General features: G+C 48.9%; 2 protein-coding genes across 16 annotated transcripts in view; one reads left to right on the top strand and one right to left on the bottom strand.

Moving 5' to 3' along the window:
• The window catches only part of LOC108152714 (protein spaetzle 5), an 88,725-nt gene that overhangs the window by 15,833 nt on the left and 55,092 nt on the right, over positions 1-17,800 (bottom strand). The gene's annotated exons all lie outside the window — the stretch shown is intronic.
• The window catches only part of LOC108152711 (potassium voltage-gated channel protein Shab), a 51,990-nt gene continuing 36,691 nt past the window's right edge, over positions 2,502-17,800 (top strand). For 7 of the 15 annotated variants that reach the window (XM_033386538.1, XM_033386536.1, XM_017282239.2 and 4 more), the window contains exon 1: positions 2,506-2,705. The gene's annotated coding sequence lies outside the window, so the exon portion shown is untranslated. Of the gene's footprint in view, positions 2,706-17,800 lie in introns of all 15 variants that reach the window. The other 8 variants (XR_004471344.1, XM_033386534.1, XM_017282236.2 and 5 more) reach the window with 3 other exon arrangements.

Genomic DNA, 17,800 nt, shown 5'->3' with positions numbered 1-17,800 from the left:
GTACAAATCTGAAATCTGAAATTTCTTGTGACGCGTTCAAAAGTGCAGAAAATGTGGCCATCGCAGTCAATCAATTGATTTTTCTTTTGGCCAAAAAAAGAAGCGTGAAAAAGGAGCTCACAAAGAGAGAGAGAGAGAGGAGGGGGAAGGGGGAGGGGGAGGGGGGGGGGGGGGTAGATCGGCCTCCATCTGGGTCCGCTGCCTTGTGTCTCCATGGGAATCCTAAGTGGAGCATGGCACATTAATAATGCTGTCGCAGCGTTTCAACAATTTCTATCTGTGTATCTTTGTATCTTTGTATCTCTGTGTCTCCGCACACACACACACACACAGAAAGAGGGCCAAAACTAGATAAACAACAAAACAACACAACAAATGGCCTAAAACGGAAGCTAGGAAAAACCCAAGGATCCCAGGCCCCCCCCCTAAAATCCACCCAAAAACTTAGATTCCTCTCCACCCCAAGGCCTGCCATGATTGACATGGTTCCACAGCGGCTTTTAGAGAGTGTGTGGCGCGGGGGGTGAGAGGGGGGGGTTCTTAGAGACCGGTTAACTGGCGTCAGACGGAAAAGTCGGCCCCAGACACAGACGCGGCGTCGCAATAATCATAAAAGCAATAACAAAAGGAAGACCCAAGAAATCATAAATTCATGTGTGTGTGTGTGTGTGTGTGTGTGTGTGTGGGGGGTTGGAGGCCACCCCTGAAATGCGGTGGCGGGGGGTGTGTGTGTGCCATATATTCCTTTATAATTCATTCAGCAGCTGTAATTAAGCCAGCAGTTGCAGTGCCATGAATAATTTGGCAGCAGCAGCAAACCGCAAGAGAAGACGGCCAATTAGGCGAATAAACCGTTTACAGGGGAAACGGGAAGGTTGGGGCTTCCACCCACAGACATTTCTTGCCTTGTCTGCGATCGTCTTTGGGTCAAGTTGTGGCCCGCAAGGGCTGGGGAGTTGTGCTTCCCAAAACCCATATACCCTGCCCCGTTGGGGTATTTACAGCAGATGCAAAGGTAGAGCATCCACGCACAGGACGCCAGAGCAGAGGCAGAGACAGAGACAGCGGCACAGGCAGCGGCCCAGAGTATTGTCACGTTTTTCACTTGACTAAGGTCAAAAGTTGTCCCTCCCCCCCGTCCTCCCCGCCCTCCTCGCCCGGCAATCATCTGAACTTGATGCTGTCGCTGCTGTCTCGCGGCGGCGGCTGCGGCTGCGGTGTCTATTTTTAACTGCACGCCCGCACCGAAAAAAGCATGGCCAATAAATTTTCAGAGAAACAAAAAGATATGTGCACACACTTACAGCCCAAAGTACGTGTGTGTGAGAGCCAAAGATATTCACTTTGAAAGTTGGAAAAAAGTCTCTCTACTTTTGTAAAAAGCAATTAACTCCAAAGTGTATCAAAGAGAAGGAAAGTGTATAAATGCAAGGTATCGCAGCGCCCTTTGTGCGTGAGAGAGAGACCTCTCCCTGTGGATGGGAGAGTGAGAGAGTGCGAGGGCACACGCACAACAAACGCAGGCCAAAAACAACAACAAAACACCAAAGAAAGCCACTCAAAGAGAGTACAAGTTCTGGGCTCTCTCTGGCGCGCGCTCTCTCTCGCTCTCGCTCTCTCTCTCTCTCTCTCTCGCTCTCGGCTTGCTTCCAGGTTCCAGGCCTTCCAAAATAACACATTTTCCGTTTCGTACAAAGGATTGTGTCGCTTCGCATTGACATTGGAAGCTTTTTCCCTCTGCCGCTGCCTACTGCCTCTGCTGCTGCCGCTGCCTCTGCCGCTGCGCTGCCGCTTCAAGTTTGTGGAGTTCTGTCGACGTTGGAGCTCAGTTCGTGGCTAGACTTTGGAGCGTGTTGTATGGTTGGAAAATATTTGGTGCGTGAAATCAGACAGAAAGGAAGGCAAAGCTTCCCCTCCCCCCCCGCCTTACCACCCCTTTCTCTCTAGGACTCTGCATTTTTGTTGTGTGAAGAAAACATACACCTGTTTATTGGTATTATTTTTGGTACAATTTTTCGAACAGTGGCTGAGAGAAAAAGGTGCATAAATCGCGAGTGTACCCCGTACCCTGTAAAGTAAGGCGTGTACTCACACGCATACGCACACGCACACGCACAAAAACACGACAAAAAAAAGGAGGAAGAAAGCAAAGAAATAGCCCCCAAAAACAGAGAAAGGCGCAGACAGATAGGCTGGCGGCGGCGGCGGCAGGAAGGGACTGGGACTGGGGCGAGGGGCAATGGGGTAACACTGTTCTACGACAAGGATTCTGATGGGCATTACCATAATGCTAATGCGGCAACGGGAATAAAATTTTTCTCATTTTGTCGCACTGTGACTTTTTTTCGGGGCGGTGCGGGGGTTGGCTTTTTTCAAAAACCGAAATTCGGCATAAAGAAAACGAAAATTACTAGCAAATTTTCAAATTAAAATTCCAGTTCGAATTATTTTTTTTTTATTTTTTTCACCAGTTGTGTGTATCTGTGCAACAAAAAATAAAATCACATAAACAAAATGTGAGCAAAATATAATAAAATAAAATAAAAAACTTAATATACAAAACAAAAAACTTAAACAACGCTTCATCCGAGATACAAAGATATATCCAAGCCGTAGGCCCAGAGGGAAGCCGCAGACAAAACAACAACAATTATTGGAAGGAAAACCCGTCCGCCGCTTTTCCTTTACGTTTTCCTTTGCCGTTGGTGAGTAAATTGAAACGTTGAAATTATGCTAATAAAATCGATATATATGTATATGTGGATATCCACCAATTTACGAGTCAATTAGCGGCATTTGTAATACCGACATGCTACTTAGTGGAAAGCTGGCCCTCTCTTTGGGGAGGGGCGGAGGGGTGGCCCCCCCCCACGAAACGTTATCAACCACCATCATTAACCGAAATTGTGCAAACACATTTCCAGACCATCCCCCCCGTTCGCCTGCAGATAACAAATAACAAAAAACTAATATAATACTCATTCGAGTTGACAGACAATTCTATTGATAACGCCTGTCCGGCTGTCCTCTGGGCTCCTCCGTAAAAGCCGTCATCCTCCGAAAATTTATGGCACCCCCCCAATCCCTTCGCACCGCTCCACCTGAGTATCGCCTCTCGGCTATCGCCTATCGCCTCTCGCAGGTGATAAAATGCTGGAGCTTGTTGTGCTTTTTGGGCGCAACGAACAACTACAAAAACAATGCTTGTATGTTCTCATGCCGCTTAATGGCTTGCCAATTTCCAAAGGCGTGGCAGCCACAGCTCCACACTCCCCCCCCCCCCCCAACGAACAGAAGGGTTTGTGCTGGAGCCTGTGTGGATTGGAATAACAAGATAATCACCGGACATGGCAGGACATGGCAGGACATGGCAGGGCACGGCACGGCCTTGAATTTTAAAGCACGACTTGCGGGAAAAACTGTTGGAAAATGCCACATCTTCATAAAGCCAAAAACTTTCACGAAATTGCACTCATCTGGGGCTAAAAGTTGCCTCAATTTTCGTTTATTTTGGCCCCAAAGTTTCCACCGAAAGTTGTCCATAAATTTGCCTACGATGGCTGCTCGTTTTGGCCGTTTTATTTGTCTTTCCGCCGGAGAGATCTATGAATGGGCCACAGCAGAGGATATAAATACCGAAAGGCGGCAGGGAATGACATTTTTATTGCAATTCCGAAAACGAATTCGGAATTTAAGAGGGGCAAAACGAAGGAAAATTAGACGAGGAGATTGCCCCAACAGATACCTTCCAGAGGGGCTCCAATGAGGGGCTTCTAAGCGGCTTCTAAGCCCAGAAATATGATAAAACAATTTGCTTTTCGGCTGCCAAGTTTTCGCCACCGACAGGACACAAGTTGTGGCAGATCGCAGCATCGTTTATTTGGCCCATTAAAGTTGTTAAATGGAAACCGCTTTCCCCGCACCCTGCAGGTGGATTTTCCTGCATTCCCCCCCCTCCTGGCCAATGCAAACGGTATGCACTGAAGCGCATTTCCATTCATGTTTGAGGGCAGCACATAATCAATATTTGGCAAACAGCCGAATATCGCATATGACAAACAGGCGACAGGCGACAGGCCCCAAAAACTATGCGATATAAGGATATGGTCTATAAAGGGGGAGTGGGGGGGGGGGGGCTCCTCTATATAGCGGGTCATGGAGTACTGTACTGGCGCTCCCATCAGTAAAGTGCATCAGCGGCCCATTGAATCCATCCTGTGCCTCCCCGAATGTGGGGCTTCCCTTTGATGAAGGATGTGCTTTCCGTATACCCTTTTTGCACGGGGCATGGGGATGGGGTGACCAGCCTTAGGTGGGAAGAGAGAACCCCCACGATCTGCAGATCTTCCTCAGCTATCCTATCCCCATCCCTAGAGGGTATTCCGTGTTCCACACAGAGGCCTAAGAGCCCCTCTTCTTTCTTGCTGGTTTTCGTCGCTTTTTGCAGACGATAAAAATCAATGGCAGCAGTCGAGGAGTCTCCTCCGGAGCTGTGGATACTATTGCCTCCTAGCCTCAGTTTTTGGCAACATGCAATGCCCCTGCCCCACGTGGAACATGGACCGTGTGGGAGTTCAAGAGTCGCCGCCGCCGCCGCCGCCGCCGCTGCTGACATGAGCCCCAAAATGCATTCGTTTCAGGTGCAAGACGCTGTCGTGTGGGCGTTACCGAAAGCACAATTGGATTTAGAGTGGATGGGGGGGACGAGAGGGGGACCAGCTTTGAGCAGTCAAAAACTTTGCTGTTTTTCTGGGAGGGGGCTGGGAGGGAGTGTGGCCTTGTTTGTTGTCGTCACGAAATGGCTGCCAAGAAAACGGCAGCGCGCCACAAATTTCTCTTTCAATTGGACAACTGGAGCGCAATGCCACATGGGGAGTGGTGCCCCGTGCTAACCCCCACCCCTCCCCCTCCTGCATGTCACAGACTGCTGGAGCCTGCTGCCTCCTTTTTGGGGCAAATTGAGTGGCAATTGCTTACGCCCTGAGGATTCCACTTCGATTTGCTGCCCAATGTGGCATGTACGGCCTGTAGATTAATCTTTTGTTTGCCCCCAAAACGCATCTCATTAGGCAGGGGTCGGCAGGGGGTGGGGGGCGGTCCATTAGGTCTCTGCGGAGTGTTTAGGCCCTGAGAAAGCAGTCCAAGATTAATTATAGGCCATCTTCAGTCACATTTCCTTAACCATTTTTCAGGCACGACCGTGGCAGGGGCGGGGCCACGGCCAGGGGCAGATCCGCTCGTTTTGGCCAGAGTGCCAGACGCATTTATGCTAAATGGCCAGCAAAGAAATTGTCTTCTGTGTGGCAACATGGCAACTTGAACACTAATTGCCTCTTGCCTCTTGCCTCTGGCCACACGGCTCTTGCCACTTGCCACTCGGCTCTGGGTGGTGTGGCATCCATGTCCATACTCTTCAGGTCTTCTGGTGGTGCCCCGCGGGGGCGTGCCTCGGTAATTGTTCAACGCATTCACATTCCCAGGCAAAAGTGCGGCAAAATGTTGAAATGCAATTGCTTTTGCTTTTGCTTCTTGATGTGCGATGTGGTGCACCTCTAACGAGCGGCAGGAGGCAGGGGGCGGTGGGCAGGGGGCAGGCAGGCACGCCGCAGTGAATACTAAATAGTTTTCAAGGAAAAAGTGTTGGCCCAGTTTAAGGACATGTTCTCTCTGGGTGCAAGGGAAGACCAATTCCTTTGTATCTGGTGCCTGGGGGGCTTGGACACCGCCCCCCCCCCCCCCTTCCCCCACCAAGGAACGTGCAACAACGAATTAGTTGGTTAATCAATCAATTGCGGAAACTTGCGACTGTTCCATTCCGCTGTTTCTCCGGCTTGCCACACCAGAAAGAGAGAGAGAGGGAGTGCCACAGAGTGGCTGTTGCAGCAGCCACCATTAGCGTCATGAGCGGAGAATTACACCAGAAATAATGATAATGAAATATCATAATCATTGTGTGCTCCCCCCCCCCCACCCCCTTCCACCCATTTCCCTGACATAATTCTTTTTTAATGGCGTCGAGATTCAATTAAGTGAGAGAAACCCTTCTTCGTCCCGCCTCTGGCTTGGTGCGGGGGCAAGCCCCAGGAAGAGTCGCCTGTTGGGGCGTTGCCACAGTCTGTCTGTGTGTCTGTCGTGCATATGTATAAGTGTGTGTGTTTGTGATATCTTAATAAAGTTAGAAGCGTTTCGCCAGCTTTTTGTTTCAACTTTCTGCTGGAGGCAAGGGGCTGGAAGAGAGTCCCTCCCGCAAATGGAAGGAGTGGCCGCCCAGATCAAAGCTGCTCGAAGGAAATTGAAAAACCCGCATCCCTGCTCGGTGGCAAGGAGAAACATGTGGCAGCTGATGTGGCAAGCGGCTTAAATTTCGTTTTAAAACTGCGAAAACGACAAAAATCTTTCAACTTTTTTGTATCTGCCGCTAGCATCCAGCCATACTCCTCCAGCCACCTGCCTGCCTCCTGCCTCCTGCCTCCTGCTGTTGCAACCTGCTGCGATGGAGATGTCTCTGGGTGCTTCCCGTTTCCATTTGCATTCCCACTCTCGAAGGTAAAAGGACTCGTGGTTTATTTATGGCCCAGCAGCTGCCGGTGCACCCAGAGGATGTGCAGCGTCATGCGGCAGGCGTACGGGTGGCACTGGCCATAGCTGCGGCCTTTTCCCTTCCACACATCGCGAGGGTCTCGTGTGTTCCTCCAGCTGGGCTTCACTGTGCCCCTGTGGCAGGTTGCATGCTTTGCATGCATACGAGAGCATGTTGCAAGTCGGTTAGTGAGCAAAATATGTGACTTTGAGGGAAGAGCGCCACGAGGCGCACTCGTATCTGTGTGGGGCACAAACGTGTGGCGGAGCGCGTGCCACAACGTGCCACACGAATAATTAATAATGTCTGGAGCCAGCGACGAACGTAACGGTCAATGTGTGGCTAACGATTGCATCCCCCTGCCCCACACACAGATGTATCTTTGTATCTTTCTATCTGCGCATCTGTGCATGTGTGTGCGTGGCTTTTACTATTTAATGAGCACTCAGCCGCAGGCAGCGACTATCTGTGGGCGTAGCCACAGCCCACGGTAGTGGCAGCATCCTCGTCTTCCTCTTTTCAGGCGCATTGAGTGGCAGAACTTGGCTCGTGGCTCCTGGCTCCTGGCGGCGCCTCCTCGATTCACCTTTCTGTAATTTTCTAAATTTACCTTTTTTTTCGGGCTGCATTTTACGGCCGAATGCGCTATAAATATCCCCGTGTCGGCAATCCTTTTTGTTTTGCAAAGTTTTTCAAGTTTTAATTTGGCTAAGAGCCTGGCCGCCTGCCGCCTGCCCCCTGCCCCCAGCCCATGCCCCCCAGCCCATGCCCCCCAGCCCATGCCCCTCTGTCCTTTCTCCTCCCCCTAGAGCGTGGGCAAGGCATGCAAAACCGTGGCCGTATCTTCTCTGCCAATAAAATGCACACAAGAATCAACATAATTCGTTGTGGGGCACTTGGGGCACTTGGGGCATGGGGCATGGGGCACTCGGGATCACTCGCACAACAAATCAATAAAATCGAAAAGTTTATTTGATTTATAAATATACAAATCAGTTTTTACGAGTGTTTTCCATTTCATGCGAGTGCTCCCACCCCCCTCCCCGCCCCCCACTCCCCCCTCCCACTGTCGTAAAAATTATGAAATTATGTTCCACAGAGTGGAAAAAGGGCTGGGGCAGGGGGTGGCGGGGGGTTTGCGGAAAATTCCTTTGCGCGTGTGATTTTTAATGATGAAAAACTTCCGCCCAGAAGTAATGGAAAATGCGGCAAATCGGGGGCCAAAGCGGGGGCAGGGGGGGGTGGGAGTGCCTCATAAATTGAAAGGATCTATGCGTTGCCATTAATTTATGGCTCCATCGTCATTCAATTATTATTTGTATTATTGTTAAACGATGCTTTCCCGGGCCCATATGGCCCCCCCCCCAGCACTTAAGTTGGGGATTAGCCGGATAGCAAAGCAAAGCGACTCGTATTCTAAGCCGTAATCCATTCCCCAAACGGCATTAGGCCCTGCCCCCCGCCCCCCGCCCCACCCCGCCCCGGTAATAGGCCGACTAGTGGAAATTCCAATTGAAAATGGCTTAGCCGTCACTCGAGGCGGTGCTCAAGGAGGGGGGTGGCATGTCAAGGGGCATGTGTGGGGATACCTATGGAAGAGAGAGAGACAGAGAGATGTTTATGCGGGGCAGAAGATTGCGATTTACCGGTCGGTGTACAAAAGTACCAGCAATTTTGTTTAATACAAATTAAAAAAGATATTTATTTAAAAAAATATTTAAAATAAAACCAAAATTTTAATGTAAAATGAATTTAAATTTTACATACATAATTAAAATTTAGATTTTTTTTTAATAATAAAATACAATTTTAAAGACATATTTATTAAAAAAATATATAGAAAAAAAGAAAAATTTCATTATAAAATTTATATAAATTTTAATAATTTGAAGTTAAATTTAAAATTTATAAAAATTTTTTAATTTGAATATAAAATGTGTTTAAATTTTTATTAAAATTTTAATTTTTTGAAATAATAAAATACAATTTTAAAGAGATATTTATTTAAAAAAAATATAGAAAGAAAAGAAAAAAAAGCAATATTCAAATTTTAATAATTTTAAGTTTAGTTTTCAATTTTTAAAAATTTCTTAAATTTTGATCAAATTAAATTTGATACAAATTAAAAGAAATATGCAATAAATAAAAATTTGGATATATAACGAATTTAAATTGAAATTCATTTTAAATTTAATTTTAATTTTTTTTTAAATTTATAAAAAATACAAATTGAAAGAGATACTAACAATAAAAAATAAAAAAAATAGAAAATAAAATAAAAGTGGAATATAAAAATCATAAAATAATAACTTAAAAAAAACTTTAATCGTGTATAAAAACGAATTTTTAATTTGTTTAATAAAAATTTAATTTTCATTAACGAATAATTCTTAATTTTAAAATGTGTGATACAAGCTTTACATAAAAATCATGCTTAAATTTGTAACGAAAAGTATCTTGTGAATGTGCAAGCTTTCGTTATGTTAAAGTCTTTGTTTGTGGCTTAAGGACGTTCAAGAAAGGCTCCAGAAGGTGCTCCTCCAATCGAGAGCCGCCCTTCGAATCCCATTGGGATGATGCGCACTGCATAAACCCCTGACGCCTCCCATCTGCTCGTCCCTGTATCTGTGCTGCTGTGCGGATGTGTGTGTGTGTGCATCACGGGAGAACGCACACTGGAGGAGGCCATAAGCGGCTGCTCCTCCTTCCGAATAATCACACTCGGGCACTCCGGCACTCCGGCACTCCGGTACCCCGGCACCCCGGCTCTCCGGCTCTCCAACACTCGACTCGAGTCATCAGCAACATTCAACATTGACGCACTCATCGCATCCTCATTGCCGTCATTCGTGACGCTTGCCAGCCCCCTTTGCCGCCTCCCCTTCTTCCTTTTTCTGTGGGGAGGCTGCCTGGCACTGGCACTTGTCGCAAAAAAGAGATTATCAAAAACTGTTTGCCCAAAAACACGAGATTTAGAGACTCGAGACTCGAGTGGTGGCAGTGGCCCTCCCTCCGCCTCTCTGCCCCGCCGGGGGTGCCCGTCTCTCTCTGTCCCTGTCCTGGCAACGTTTTTTCTCCTGCCGCTGACAGACGCCCTTCAACGGTCTGGCTGCCAGCATCCTCCCGGACATAATTTCCATGAAATTGATTGACAATTGCCGCATTTTGTGGCACATTTGCAAAACAGGCAGGCAGGCAGGCAGGCCGCCCGCGGAGACTGTTGTATCGATTAGGCCACGACTCGGACACGCCGCTGGGAAGCGCCCCAGCTAGGGGCATGCCTGGGGGTGGGGCAGGGCTCCCATGTCGTGTCTAAAGTTTAATTGAATTCCAAGGAACGAAAGCAACGCCTGCCCCACGAGAGCCACGAGGTCCCTGCTCTGCAATTGCAGTAGATTATCTCGTTGTGCCGCAGGACACACGGCCAGGACACAAGGATGCGCTGACAGCAGGAAAAAGGCACAAAAACAATCTGTGTGTGTGGCAGTGGCAGTGGCATGCATGAATGCATTCATACTGTTGCAACAGTAACAGCAGCCTGGGGGGGAAGGGGGCGGCCGTGGGAATCCAGCGACAAAGTGTTGCCTCCTCCCCGTGGCAGCATCTTGATATTTTTGTGTATGCAAAGCGCCTCAGACACGAGGCAACAACAGGCATTTAATTGTGCAGTCAGCGGATGACACACTCAAAGGGAAAGGAGCTCAAGTGGGAGCTTGGGGCGGGGTCCAGGGGCTCTCTTCTCTCGCTCTTTTGTTGGCCAGAAAACTGGAGCTGCGCCTGGGAAAAGCAGGAAAAACCCGCGAATAAACTGCCAGCGGATGGGCAGATGCCGCCCTCTTCTAGGGGAGGTCTCTAGCCTCTGTTCCCTGCCTCTACTTGTCCCTCCTCCTTGAGATCCTTGGCCTTTGATCTGTCTGTGGTTCTTCCCAGAAAAGCTGCTAAATGTTTGGGTTTCCTAACGAACGGGAGAGAGAGAGAGAGCGAGAGAGAGAGAGAGAGAGAGCTAAGTGCCCGATAAGTAAAACAAAAACAACATTTGTGCAACATTTCGTAGATCAAGCCCTGTGCCTCCGCCTCTGTTGTTGTTGTTGTCTGGCCGAGAATTTCCCATTTATCAGGTGGTTTTCCCAAAGGCCTAAAAATAGACAAAATGTTTTTGTTCAATGAGAAAGCTGCCCATTCTCTCGCTCTCTCTCTCTCTCTATGGACTCTATGTGGGCCAACAGAAATAGCCGGCGATTGCAGTACCTCCTCTCTCTCTCTCTCTCTGTCTCGCTCTCTCTCGCCGTGGATTATATTTATAATATAGCAACTAAAAGAGGAACCCCAAAATAGCCGCTTACTCATGAGATGTGTCGCCTTCGGCTCTTGATTTGTTTCTAATTATTTTTACAAGATTAATTCTAGAAATAAATACAAATATGCCACCGTTTCGCCGCCCCCCTACCCTCCACTCGGTTTATCTGCGATTCTGGCCTGCTTTCGGCCCACTGTTTGTTTTATTGTCTTTGGGCCATTTCAGATGCGAAAGCGGCTACGCTTTTTTGAGTATAAACAAATTCTCCGCACACGAAACACACACATTTGTTTATGTACAAACAGATCGAAGATCGTGGATCGTGGATCGCGGATCGCGGATCGAAGAGCCCCCCCGAAAAAAGTCTATTATATATTTTTCCATAACGCCATGAAAACGCCATGTTTATGGCTAACATATGCGCCTACACTCTATTTGGCCAAGAGAGCTCTTTCCGTCCAAAGAGGAGGGAAAAATCTCTTGGATACACACACACACACACACACATATATATATCGGTATATATATATTTTATATATTTTTCTGTATAATTGTTTATGGCAATAATTTGTTGTTTCCCTCCTCCTCCTTCCCCTCCGCCTCCTCCTCCTCCTCCGCCCCTTGTGTACATTTTCAGATAAAAATTTTCAGGAAAAACTAATTTTCACACTAATTCACACAGCAATAAAATGCAAAATGCAAAAGTGCGCCTGGGGGCTGGGACTTGGGGGCGGAGGGGGGTTGGGGGCTCTGATGGCGTCATCAATTTATAAATGTGCAGCAGCTGATAAGAAGGAAATGAGAGTATCTCTCTCTCTCTCTTTAGAGGTGGGTGGTGTGGGGGTGGGGGGGGGGGGGGCGCCTCTGCTGATGGGTAAGGTCATTGTGTTTCTCCCCCAAAATGCAATTTATTTTTGGTGTGAACATCCGCTTCCCCTCTGCCCCCCTGCCCCCTCTGCCCACCCCCTGCAGCACTCGCCACCTGAAATGCTGCACGAGAGAATTTATTTCCGTTTAGATTGTGTCATTTTTGTATTTTTGGGACTACACTGCGTATACGCAATGCTTGACGGTGCACCGTTGCCACCGGTGGCAGCTAATGGTGCCACACACACACACACACACACACACACACACATAATGGTGGCACACATCATAAGCCCATCATAAGTGCAGGGGCTTATGGCATTTTTTGCACCTGCCACAAGCCACCTGCCACAAGCCACAGCCACAGCCACCTGTTTAATGCATTCTTGGGGCTTGATATTGATTTCTGTTCTCCATCTGTGTGTTTCTGTGTCGTCAGAGAGCGAGCGGAGAGGGAAAAAGGGAGAAATACGATCCATTTCGACCGTGAATGTGGCCAGAGGGAGAGAGGGGCCATCCTTCGTTGGGGAAAGAGGGTGGAAAGTCTTCTTTGAGGGAAACATCAAGACAAAGAGTGGGAGAGTCCTTTCAGGGAAGGACATTTCCTGCAGATACACCTACAGCCATGTAGATACATTCCCCTTCGCGCGTATCTGCCCCGAATAAATGTATCTCTTCTGTAAACTCTCCTGCAAACATGCCACCGAATGACATGCCACTGCCACTGCCTCCGCATTTCCACGCTCGATGGATGCCTGCCCCGCCCCCGCCCCCGCCCCCGAAACCCGTTTAAACATAAAAACTTAATTATGTGTCAGAAATTGTTGCCGCCTCGTTAACGGGCGGCGTTACATGTTTGCGCATACATTCGGCCCCAAACGGAGGGCTGCACACAAAGCACACACACACACAACACACAGCGAGGACGAAACCAAAGCCCACAGAAAGGAAGGAAGCAAGCGGGGAGGGTCCAGGCAGGTGTGTGTGTGTGTGTGCACGAATTTATGGCCCCCCCGTTGTTGGGCCCCAATAAAAACCGCCAAAAGTGCATTAAAATTTAAATTAAAAATAATTGAAAAACAAAAGAAAAAATGCAACAGAGGAAAAAGCCCTGCCCCGGCCTCCAGGCCCCCTTCTGGCATCCTCCTGGCCCCCTTCTGCCCTGCTCCTCAATGATATATTGTCGCTCGGATTTTCGGATAAGGTCAAGCTCTAGATATATTTTATATTTTATTTATTTCGACTGGGGGCTAAATTCATGGGAAATGCGCGAGGAATGAAATTCCCGTTTTATTATTTCGAAATTAGAATGCATTTAAGTGCACGGCTTTCATTCGTTTATTTAGTGGCTCGCATAAATGGAAAACTTTTCATAATTCTAATTAAAAACTACAACACCAAAGGGGGCGGGGACGGGTCGGGGAAAGGGGCAGGGACAGGGACAGGGGCGGGGACAGCTAAAAGTTTAAAGCTGATTAAAACCTGAAAATGCTCTACAAATAAAAAAACAAAACAACAAAAACGAAAGGCAAAGAACTTCTCTCTCCCAGTGTGGCTTAGCAAAACAGAAAACCCCACACTTTTCGCCCCATTTTCGCCCCCAGTGTCCCCCAAATGCAATTCATTCACTCTCTTGGCTCTACGGCCATCGATCGGCCATAAAACAATGAAAAACTCTCAGGAAAAACCAATTAAATTCATGCGTTGAAAAGCGCCAAGCACTAGGGGGAGGGGGAGGGGGGGGGGGGCAGCGAGCGGGCGGGCGGGCCTTTGGTCGTCGCGTAGGCCATTAATGCTGTAAAATGCAAAAAAACAAAAAAAAGCCAACGAAAATAAAGCAGAAAATTCTTTCATTACCAGATGAGGGGGGGATGGGGGGGGGGGGGACGTTCGTGCCACCTTGACGTTTGCTGCTTGAACTCGAGCCAGAGAACTATTGAAGGGTGTCCCGAAGGCCGGAGGAGGGGAAGGAGGCGGCATGATTTGCACTTATAACTAATTGGAGACTTTTTCGAGACACAAACACACAAGATATGATCCCCAGAGCGGGAGGGGGAGGGGAGACCTTGAACTAGACTCATTTTGTGGCAGCCTCTTGGGACAGGCAAGAAACGATAAAGGGGTTTCCGCCCGGCGCCGCTCTCCCTTGAATATTTCACAAACAATTTCTAGAAAATATTTCCACGAACATCCGAAACATTCGAATTGAAATTTTTGTTTGCTTTTCCAGTGAAAAACCGATTTTCCTCACGTTTCACGAGTGTGCCACACACACACACACACACACGCACACACACACACACACACCCTAGAAATGTGATTGATTAGAAGCGTTTCGCGGCGGACACATGAATCATTTCGTGTTCACTTCTGTGGAGGAGCCCGCCTCGGCTTCTGTTTTTGAGCATTTGCATCTGGCGGAAAAGTTGCGGAAAAGTTTTTTCCTTTTGCCTCTGCATGTGACCGCCGCCTGGCTACGTCATCCCTGCCCCCCGTCCCCCCCTGTCCACGCCCCATTTGATGGCTCTTCAAAAGCCAAAAAGCAATGTCGAGGCGGCTGCGGCTCTGCGGGTCTTAAATGTTTGGCGCATTTAGCGGTGAAATGTCACAAGAAAAAAAGAATAACACAAAAAGACAGAGATTTTCGAACAAATTTCAAAATTGTATTCGAAATATTTCGCCTTGGCAATTGGCCCAGATCCGGATCCCAGCCCCAGTCCAAGGGCCTCTGGATTGTTGCCCCACAGCGGCATGTGGCATGTGGCATGTTGTCTCCGCAATTAGGTGTGTCATCTGCAATTAGAACTGATGCCCGGAAAATGTTTGGGAAAATGGAAATGAATCACTGCAAAAAAGAAAACTTGGAATCGGGAAAAGGACAGGGAGAGGGGGAAGAACTTGCCCCACCCCCGCTGCCGGAACCGCCGCCCATTAGCCACATTTCTATGTGAAAATCTTTAGACACAAAAGGCCACAAAATTGCCAACACAAATTATTACGGGTTGGTCCATTTAATTTGGCTAAAAGGCCGCAGGCCAAGAACCCGACAGCCCCAAAAGAAAGGAAGGAAAGAAAATAAAACGAAATCAATTAAAGGGAATTTCAGTGTGAAATCAGCAAGAAAAAGAGGACAATAAATGTGGGGCAAAGAGGGCAAAGGGAGGGGCACAAAGCGAGTCAGAGGAGAGAGACTTTAGACCTTGAGACCAAGAGGATCGAGGCCCATCAGGGACAAGAGTGAATGTCACTATTCCTGCGACTAAACACTTGATCTTTGATTCGATAGCCCCAACAGATGGGATTGGAGAGCCCTCCAAAGAGCACAGGGGTGAGTCCCTCCCTCCACTCGACTTTCGCGGGGCAAAAGCAGTCCAGAAAGTGCCCCGAAGAGCCTCAAACTGGGCCGCATTCCTCGACTCATTAGAAGGCAATACTTAGCCCCTGCAGCCCTGCCCTGGACCCCATCCCTGGACTGGTTCAGGCCCAGCCGAGTGCCAAAAAAAGGAAAACATTATTAATTTTGTTGGCGATGAAGCCAATGAAATGAAATGAGTATTCAATACGAGTGGGGATAGAGGAATGGCTGGGATAGTAGCCCCCCCCCGCCCCCTTCCCTCTCATTGTTGTGGAACCACCGGAAGTGGTGGGCGGGCGGGAGGGGGGGTGGCAAACATGGCAGACGACAATAAGCGACATGAAACGAGAGACAGCGTCAGCGAGTGGCTTATGAAGAGGAGGCGCGCCGGCAATTGCCTTCATGGAATGGAGACAAAGATACCGAAAATACCAAAAATATACTGTAAACCCCCACCCCCCACTCCCCCCCCCCCCCCTATCACCACTTTCGCCGACTTAATTAACTGCCAGATTCTGATGCGAAAATACGCTTTGATTTGGTCCGTTTCGGTGGCCCGTGCCACTGCCCCATGCCACTGTCCCTGCTGGAAATAGTGTGGCAAACAAGGCCGTCAATCTAGGTGGCCAGCGCGGGGGTCACAGGGGGACTGGGGGGACTGGGGGCTCTTGTAATTTGAAGTTATGTGCGGTTCTGATGTAACCAGCGAGAACTGAACAACTTTTGCCGAGGTCCAAGGCAGAAGTTTTCCATTTGAATGGGCAAAGCGCTGAGAACGACTATGGAATACCCTTTCGAGGGTCAAGGGAGCAGGGAGACACGTGCAACGTGTGGCATGGAGGGGTCTTTGCATTACCAGAAGTATACAAATGGCCGCCTATGACCCGTGCGAGAGACAACAACGTGCCACGACAGTGGCAAAGTGGCAACAAAACGAGTGAAAGCCACTCCTCTGCCGCTCTCCCCCCCTCCCTCTCTCTGACTCTCTGGCAATGCGGTTAAATGGGATTCTGCTGTTGGCCCTGTAGCTGTTGTGGCATCTTGCTACTCGCCAGGGAGGGGTCCTTGGGCGGCAGAAGATACTCGACCGCAGCTTCATTTCCATCTTCCGAGTGCCCGGGCAGGTGGAAAAGGTGGTAAAGGTGGGCGGGCAGGTGGTGACCTCGTCGTCAATGCACCTTCCACTTCTCACACAATCGTGGTGGGCGGTGGGGGGTTGGACACTCGAGTGCACGCGTACCCCTCGCACAAACAGAGAGAGAGGGAAGGAAAGGAGGAGCAGCAGCATAACAGTGACGATAACCGTAGGGCCGTCCGTGCAGAGTTGTATCCCGTTTCCAATTTTCATTCAGTTTCCCATTTTCCACCACGAGGGCCAGCCAGCCACTTCGGGTGTCGTGTGTCGTGTGTCGTGCGTCGTGCGTCGTGTGTCGTGTGTCGTGCGCGACTCCCTTCGTCCAAAGTAGGTCGTGGCGTCTGTCCTTGCGGCGTGGGACCAAAGAGGACTCGACTCCCATCTGTAACCTCGTTCAAAGGCGTGGGTGGGCGGGGGACGAGGCGTGTGCTCCCATCGATGACGTCATTGGTTGGGGCTGCAGTCGGCTGCCTGTAAAGCGCTGCGCATGGATGGGGGGGCTGTTGCGAGGGGGGGGGAGAGGGGAATGCGAAAGTTGAAGTTGCGGCGATTCATATTCACAAATATATGAAAAATGTTGTTCAAAGGATCAAAGGATCCAAAGAGAGAGAGGGGGAGTGGGAGGGGGGAGTGGGAGAGAGGGAGAGCGGGAGAGCATTAGGCAGGTTTGCAGTTATCCTGTGAATGAAGCAGAAAGCTGCCTCTGGACTGGAAGGAACATGCGCAGAGCCAGAGAGAGCCAAAGAGAGAGAGAGAGAGAGAGAGAGTTGGAGCTGAAGGGAGAGAAAGAGAGAGAGAGAGCGAGAGAGAGAGAGTTCTGGAAGGCAGGCACCGCAATAACAACAACAAATTACACAGTAAACAGGCAGCAGCACTACAGCCGAGCCGGAAAGGTGCGTGGGGGGGGGGGGGAGGGGGGAGAGGGGCGGTGTGGGGGGTGTGGGGGGTAACGGGGTAACATGCGTATGCGACAAAACATTGAAGAAATTGGAATTATTATTACGCTTTTATTTGGTTTTATTGCGTATCTGCCTTCCTCTCTCTCTCTCTCTCTCTCTCTCTCTCTCTCTACTCCCCTCCCTCTCCCTCTTCCACTCCTTCTTTGCCTATTGCCCATTGCCTTTTGCTTTGTTGTTTTTTTGATGAATATTTGCTTTTACGATTCTTGGGAAACTCAACGGAACAAAAAAACACTCAAAACAATTCAAAGAAAAGACAAAAAAAAACCGAACAAAAGGATGAGCCTGAAAAGCAGGAGCATTCCCCATCCCCCATCCCCCAATCTTCACTAATTCCATTTGAATTTCGCATAAATTGTATCCCCATTCCCCCTACCCCCTACCCCCTACCCCTTTCCCCTTCCATTCTCTTCTCCATTGCCGCCTCTCGAAATGGGATTCCATTTTAATTTCGAGCAGAACGGATCCCTGCAGCATTATCCCTCAACGGTGTGTGGCCTGATTTGCATGCAAATAAGCCAGCATTTGTCCGCATTCGCTTGCCCATTCATGCCCCATGCCACACGGCTTGAAGGAGGGGTTCTGTGGCTGCCACAATAGTATCTCG

Source organism: Drosophila miranda, chromosome XR (genome assembly GCF_003369915.1).
Source record: "Drosophila miranda strain MSH22 chromosome XR, D.miranda_PacBio2.1, whole genome shotgun sequence".
NCBI lineage: Eukaryota > Metazoa > Arthropoda > Insecta > Diptera > Drosophilidae > Drosophila > Drosophila miranda.
Note: the sequence above shows the minus strand (reverse complement) of the source record. Positions and strands in the feature narration are given on the sequence as shown.